Raw genomic sequence first — 7,835 nt, 5'->3', positions numbered from 1 at the left:
AGGCAGAGATGGGATCAAGGGTGTCAAACAGGAGGACAGAGAAAAGAAATAGATGGAACTGGAACAGGAGAAATGAAAATGATTGAGGGGCAGAATTGCACGCAAAGGGTAGAACAGGAAGCTTGAACTTGCTATGACAGACAGGAGGAAGCAAGTGTTCAGAAGGAAATAGTATGGTCAGAGCAGCTGTAAAGGGAGATGATCTCTATAGTGCAAATTTGTTGAGACTATGAGGTGGTCCTAACATTACTTTTGGAACTGTCTTGGTCTCCAAAGAAGTTTGTTTTTCCCAGGGGTTTACCTTCCCTTGTCTCCTTTTAAGTGCACAGTATGGAGTAAAAACAAACAGCAATTATGTTCAGGTAACGTTAAGTGTCTGACCTGAATCCACAAACACAGGGAATCTTTTGAGCCAAACCTGGGAAACTCCATCCTTAAGTCAATTGTCTAAGAAGGGCTGCAAATGTGGTGCATGAGATCATCTCACAGATTGAGACCCCAGTAATTGCATAAAGAAAACATGGTTCACTCAGGATGAAGTTTGAACTTTAACTCTGGAGAGCCTGGCTTTTGTTGGGTTAAAAGAAAACTGAACCTCTTGTGCTTATTGCATTGTCCTAAAGGCCTAGATAATGACATATCTTTTCCTAGACCAACAAACAAACTGCAGTACCCCAGCTTTGAGGACTAAATGGTCTACCCTTCAGGTGTTCGCAGTTCAACCGAAAGGTCAAGTCTTAAAAGGTGAGTTTAAGTTGATCTATTTACTGTAATTTGCATTAGATACAATGCAGAGAAAACTTTTTCTTTGTGTTACAGGAAGCAGAGAGATTACATCAAAGAGTGCTGAAACGTGTTCTGTAAGTTCACAGAGTGAGAAACCCCTTTGGTCTAGATATCTGGATGGAAATCTCATGAGAACAGGCTCTCCCATAACATCTCTAGTCATTCCTAATCCCTGCTGGCTCAGAAACATCACAGGGATGGCATTTCTTAAATTATTTTTGTAGCCCTGCTTTTGGTCAAAATCAGGAAGCACATAAACCTTACAAACAAACAGAAGCCTAACAGGCAGAGGGAGCCTCAAAAGGAGGTTTAGCTCGGATTTAGTTCATGTTTTGGGTAAAGCTTTGATTTGATTCCACATTATAATATTAGTAACAATTCTTCATACTCTCATCAGAGGATCAGGTACACCCTTAAATCTGGTGTATGCGTAAAGAATTTTATCAACATATTTATGTCATCAAGTGCTTTTATTTTTCACTGACATAGTTAAGCCATAGTTAAAACCACCTTATTATAGGAGTAGTTATACCTGTTGAAAATACTTTGTATATCTTATTTTGCTTTGCCAAACCAGAATAGTGTATGTTTATATTGGGGCAGGGAGGTTGTAAGTGTTCTAGCATGTTTTAAGCGGAGAAGTTTTACATATAGAAGCCTTTTTTTTTTTAAATCTCTCACGGTTGCTCCCAGCATTGTTCAGACAGAGGCAAGTCTTGTTTCTGGTAGAAGTCGTGTCAGCAGGCAGCAGTCATTACCACCCAGCAGCACAACACAGACACATCCACCTCCTCCACTGTGGCAGTTGCTCTACCATAATGTGTTGGGAAGGCCCCAGCAAGTGAAGGGACCACTACAGCCCCTACAAGGCATGTTGTCTACACATGCCTTCTTCTGGCTGCTGGATGGGGAGGAAGGCCTTTCTCTGCTCAACAAATGTGATGTGCTTCTATTGGCAGATCTGGATCTGGATCTGTCACTCCAAGGGAGCGTTGGGTATAGATATTTGGTAGTGTAGACCAGTGGTCTCCAAAGTGGGTGCGCACACCCCAGGGGGTGTGCAAGATGATCCATTGGGGTGCGGGAAGAAAATATTAGAACTTCTATTTCTATTTATATAAATATACATATATTGGGGGTGCGTGCTGAAAAATTTTTTACTGATGGGGTGCATGATCAAAAACGTTTGGAGACCACTGGTGTAGACCACGCCAGACCAAGAGTGGGGAGAGGCAGAGAGGCAATCTATAAGGCCTCTTCACTAATGAGCCTGTCTCCTTTCCATTCTCAAGAGTGTCAGAGACATAGTGCCTAGACTTTTTGGCTGCTTACATATGTAAAAAAAAACCAGTGCTTTACTTTATGAGCACACATCAACTGCTGAAACTTCCTTAGCCTGATGAAGGGTTTTTGAACCCGAAAGCTTGCTTAAATATTTTTCTCCAACTATTTAGTTGGTCTAATACAAGATATCAGATTCACCCAAAGAACCTTGTCTTACTTTAAACTCAGCACACCCAATGCACAAGCCCAGTGCACACCCAGAAGAGACAGCACGTTAGTTGGACCTGGCTCCCCAATGTCTGTATGTATCAAGTGCTTCAGTGGGGTTTTTATGGCGCTTTTATCTAATAGCTGATTCAATCAGCTATTAGATAAAAGTGCCAAAAAGCCCTGCTGAAGCACCCAGTCTATATAGACGCTGTGGAGCCAGGTTGAACTAACGTGCTGCTTCTAGTAAAGCACGGTTTTTTTTTCCATGTCTGTCAGTGCCCTTTGTGAATCCCTTTTCATACAGGCAATCCATAGTTTTGTGGGAGGGACAGTTATGTATCCGTGTGCATATCTGTGGGCTTGTTGATGATTCTTTGATTTCATCCTTTTTTTTCACCACGCAAACTTTAAAATAACTTGGAACTTTTTTAATTGAGTTCATATTTGTATTCTTATTTACTCTCCTAAGCCTTGAAAAAAAACCACATTCAGGTGAGAGAGTGTATTTGCAAAGCAATGTTTTCTGTTCTGTTGCTTTTAAGAGTCCAGACTACATTGCATTGTAAATAATTGGCATTTCCTTATTTTATCAGGAAAATATGAGATCACTTACTCATTCCCAGATACCCAGAAAGTGGTTTATACAGCAGCAGCAGGAAGAAGAAAACTGATCATGCCCATAAGCGTGACAATCTGCCCTGAGTATTAGTTCTTGGCATGCTTTAAATTAGGATATATTACCATTTGCAACTCAAGATTGAGTTTGCCAGTAAAGAGGCAGTTTGAGAAAAGTAGAAACGTTTGGCATTACTCAACCGTTCTATTAGTTTAGCTCTAAAACATACATGAGAAAACTCTACCAGTAAGGGAGGCATCGTTGAGGACATATATTCAAGTGTATTACAAAAATCTGGAACTTTTGCTCAGTACCTCTAAAGTAAAAAGTAAATATAGCATTACAAGGAGGTGGCAAGATAGAGGTGCACCTCATAGTTCACCTGAATAGCACTACAAAGGAGAATGGCTGGTCACATAACCTCTCAGGGTCTCAGCTTTCCTACCTTAGTTCAGTGAGAATAACCTGGGAAATGTATCTGATCAGTGGTCACAAAACACATAACAAAACTGGTCTTTTTACCCTATATATTGCACTTTAATCTGCAAGAAAACTCTGAATCCAGCTGACTTACAGAGTTAAGACTACCCCAGCATGAATGACGTTAGCAGAATCTGACTCAAAATATCTTTATTAGGACCACTCAAGACACAGCTCTTTAATGCAGAGAGAGCCTGCAGATACGTTATTAACACTCAGTTCTGTTTACAGTTATTATACGTTGTGCATGGCTGGTTCCCCAAATAGTGGGTGGGGGAGCCTTGTTGTTTTTGGATCTGCTGTGTTTGAGCCTGTTTCACATCTCATCTCCGTCATCTCACACTTACATGAGCTGAAATTCTTTACCCTCATTTTGCAAAGGAGCACAGAACAAAAGCTTAGTAGCTGCTAATTACTGGCAAACACTGTGCAAATGTTGGAATGAGAACCTAACTCAAACAGATCAAGAGACATTTTTAAATTATAATTTAATTGCTTTTTTATTTAAAAAAAAGTTTTCAGATTCACAGTTAGTAGAGCAATATATACCGTTTCAATTTTGTGACTAACTTTCCAAAACAAATGCTAGAGCCCCACCCACATGTCCCTGACCCAGGAAACTGTATGAGTTGAGAGATCTCATAAACAAGTTTATTAATAATGAATCATCAGAATTTAGGAAGTGCCTTCATCGAAGGAGCTAAAGATGCTAAATATTAATAACAGTAGTTGATTAAGGCTTGGCTTTTCAGAGATCACAGCAAGTTCTGAGAAAAGCCAATAGGCCTGTGGTTAAGGTCTTTACCCTGGATGTAAGAGGTCTGGATTTAAATCCCTAGTCTGTCTGATTTAGAGCAGGCGCTTGAACCAGGATTATATACCTCTCTTTCTGACCAAAATTTCATCCTGGACTTGAGAACTCTTGACAAAACTTTTCCCAAACTTATGTCAACAAAAAGCTTTGGTTTCAATAAACTGGCACTTTCTAGCAACAGTGTTTGTCCAGATATTCTCAGCCAGTTTGAACAATAACACACCCATGGGATAGCTATAGGAAATACTAAAACAATTTTTCATGTATTTGTTCTAGAAATTCATCTTGCAGCTTCTTTGTCATATGAGTAACTTTAAGTGCATAGTCCTGTTGTCTTCAATGGGACACATATATACAAATAAAATTACTTACATGTATGTCTGTGTTTGAAGGATTGGGACCCTCATTGCATTGCATGCAATTTTTCTAAATGTACAAACTAACAGAAAAAGAAATCCAGGAAGGATGTCTCTTTGTGTCCCTGTTCTCTCAGGGGCATTGATTAGATGAGAAAAATTTGGAAAGATGGATACAGGAAACTGGGAGGTTGGACTCCTGCGTTCTGTTCCTCTTTGCTACTGGTTCAGCAAGGGATCTTAGGGGAGTTAATCTTTAAACTCTCAAAACATTATTAATTAGTTTTAATTAACTAAACTCTGGAAGCAATGTTCCAAGGCTTTTAAGTAGTTATTGTTGTTGAGGCATTGTAAGTTGTTCAGCTGGAAGGTAACATGTAAGTGCAGAATATTATTAAAAATGTGTCTCATTCAAACTGCATAGGACCATGTTCATTAAGCCTAAAAATCATTCTCTGATAGTTAATCTACAAGGATCCATTTGCTGATTTAGGCCAGACTTCCCCTCTTTAACTAAAACATTCAGAAACAAAAGAGGCATATGTTATGCTTTTCCATCCTACAATGTATATGATCCGACCCCATATCGAACTAACAAGCTAAAACTTCTTACTCCTACTTGCAGTCATAGAAAAATAGGGCTGGAAGGGACCGCCTGAAATCATCTAATAGCCCAACTACTGCTCAAAGCAGGATCATCCCAGTCTAAAACATCCCCCAAAATATTTGTCTAAAGTGCAGTGATGGAGATACGAACTATCACCTCAACTTCCTAGCCACAGTTACCCATGATACAGCTGTCACACTTGGCATCATCCCAATTATACCATCATTGATATCTTGACTGTGAAGGATAGAAAAGCAGACAGACTTCTGCATGGCACATTACAATATTCATTGCAAAGATAAATATTTTTCTCTGGTCTTCTCAGCAGAACTGAACAAACAGTGCTAAACGGTCAGAAATCTGGCATATTTCTGACATAACTTGGGTGACAGAAAGCTTCTGAATGTGAGTCAAATGTTGTCAGTAGAAGCAAGGAAAATCAAGGCATATTGAAAGATCAGTCCTAGGAAACATGTAACTCTAATCTTTTGACTTTATAAATTACTCTGTTCCTATATATTGCACACCAATAAGAACTATTGTTGGAAAATATGCATATTTGCCTTAGGGTTGCTGGATTGTTCTTCAGTTTGTTTCCTCATATTATTTAGGTCAACAATTTAACTGACTCCTTTTCCTACTTATTCAGGCTCAAGTGCTGCCTTCTGATGAATATACTCATCTCCCGTTGGCTTCAAAAGGAGGTTCTGTGTGTATTTGTGGGCAAAATTTGGCACCTTTTGTAAAACACTTTGAGAGCAACAGCTGAGGAGAACTGTAAAGGAGGTGATTTTTTATTATTATTTTTGAAAAAGTGTATAAGAGTTGTGAAGGGGTTTTGAATTTTAAAATCTAAATAGCAATGCTGATTTTCTGGCAATGTTTTATTATTTCAGCTTCAAAGCTGGTAAGAAATTTTAAATGTAGTATGTGGATAGTATAACACTGCTTCAATTCAATGGGTCCTTTACTTGCATTTGGGAGTTTCTTGGTGCTACTGCCATAGAAATAATAAACAGTAATGTCAGCTAGGGAAAGGGGAGCCTACTGCAAATTATATATTTGTAAAACTTTAGTAATACTTGACCACCCTTGAACACTGCTGTTAAATGCTTGCTTGAGAAATAAGAAGAGACAAAGTCTGTGTATGAAAAGTGCTCATAAATAGTAAGGATTATAGATGCTATCTGAATGTCAGTAGGAGTTGAGCTTTCTTAAGGCCAGAAGGAACCATTAGATCATTTAGTCTGATTTCCTATATAAACAGGTCATAGAATTTCACCCATTTAGTATTTTATTGTATTTGCATTTCAGTAAAGTATATCTTCCAGAAAGACATCCGGTCTTGATTTGAAGACTTCAGGAGATGGAGAATCCACTGCTACTTTGTCCTGATGGTTAATAATCCTTGCAATTAAAAGCCATGTTTTATTTTTTATTTGAATTTGCCTGGATTTAACTTCCAGCCATTGGTTTTTGTCAAGTCTTCTCTGCCTCATTCAAGATATATCTAACACCTAGTATTTTTTCCTCTTGGAAGTTTTTATGTCCCATAACCAAACCATCATCATCACTTGGTATTCTTTGAGATAAACCAACTAGATCAAAATCCTTTATGATTTCACTGTAAAGCAGCCATAGTTTTGAGCCCTCAAATTATGTTCTGACTCTTTTGTGCACTTTCTCCAATTTTTCATCATCTCTTAAAATACAGACACCAGAACTGGATGAAATAGTGTTTATCTCATCAATTCTACATATTAAGATAAAATTACCTGGTCGCTATTCACCATGCCCATTTTCTTACCTACAAGAACTTTATCAGCCCTTATTGCAGGGGCGGGCAATTATTTTGGGTGGAGGGCCTCTTAGTGAGTTTTGGCAAGCCATTGAGGGACTCATGACAGGCAGCCAGGGGCAGATAAATATTAATTTTCTAAATGTTTTAGGGGCCCTACAGGCCAGATAGAATGGCCTGGCGGGCCATATCCGGTTCGTGGGCTGCATTTTGCCTGCCCCTGCCTTATCGCTAGAACATTACTAGGTACTAGGAGACCATGTTCAGTTGCTTGTCTCTATAATCCCTGAATCCATTCCAGCGTCACTGATTTTCAAGATGTATCTCCACCATTCTATAGATTTAACCTCCATTTCTCCTTCCTATAGACTACAACCTTGTATTAAAAGCCTCTGTTGGCAGAGGCTTTGCTTACTGAATTAAACAGCTTATTCTGTAAGCTTCCCCTGTTCATCTAATTATTATTACTTAATCAATCTGGTTTTAGCCAAAAATTATATCATCAATGATTTTATATTTACTTTCACAGGGTTGAAAGTAAATATGTGTCTGGCTTAGAATTCATCCCTGCAAGAAACACTATTCAATGAAGCCTGCCCATTGGCAAATAAATTTGAAACCAGAGTAAGTCAATCTTAATCCTTTTAACTTGTCTTAACTGATATTGTAAAGTCTCTGCAGTACTGTCTTGCAGAAGTCTTACTGTGGTATCTCTATGCAGTTATTTTTATTCATAAAACTTGTAATTGTGCCAAAAAAGAAATTGAGTTTGTATGACATAACCTGTTTTCCGTACAATTATGTTGATTGGCATTGATGATAACCCACGTTCTTTAATTTTTTTAGTGACCAAATCCCTGTATCAGTTTTCCCATTATTTTGTC

General features: G+C 38.5%; 1 long non-coding RNA gene across 1 annotated transcript; it reads left to right on the top strand.

Annotated features, from left to right (window-relative positions):
• The first annotated feature begins 649 nt into the window (after positions 1–649).
• Positions 650–6,836, top strand: LOC149869592 (uncharacterized). Its single transcript, XR_016441134.1, has 3 exons — positions 650–744; positions 5,803–5,939; positions 6,468–6,836. It is a non-coding gene; the product is annotated as an uncharacterized LOC149869592 (long non-coding RNA).
• The last annotated feature ends 999 nt before the right edge of the window (positions 6,837–7,835 follow it).

Source organism: Crocodylus siamensis, chromosome 3 (genome assembly GCF_052110815.1).
Source record: "Crocodylus siamensis isolate JL-2025a chromosome 3, ASM5211081v1, whole genome shotgun sequence".
Lineage (NCBI taxonomy): Eukaryota > Metazoa > Chordata > Crocodylia > Crocodylidae > Crocodylus > Crocodylus siamensis.
The sequence above is the reverse complement of the archived record's forward strand: the minus strand, read 5'-3'. Positions and strand labels throughout refer to the sequence as shown.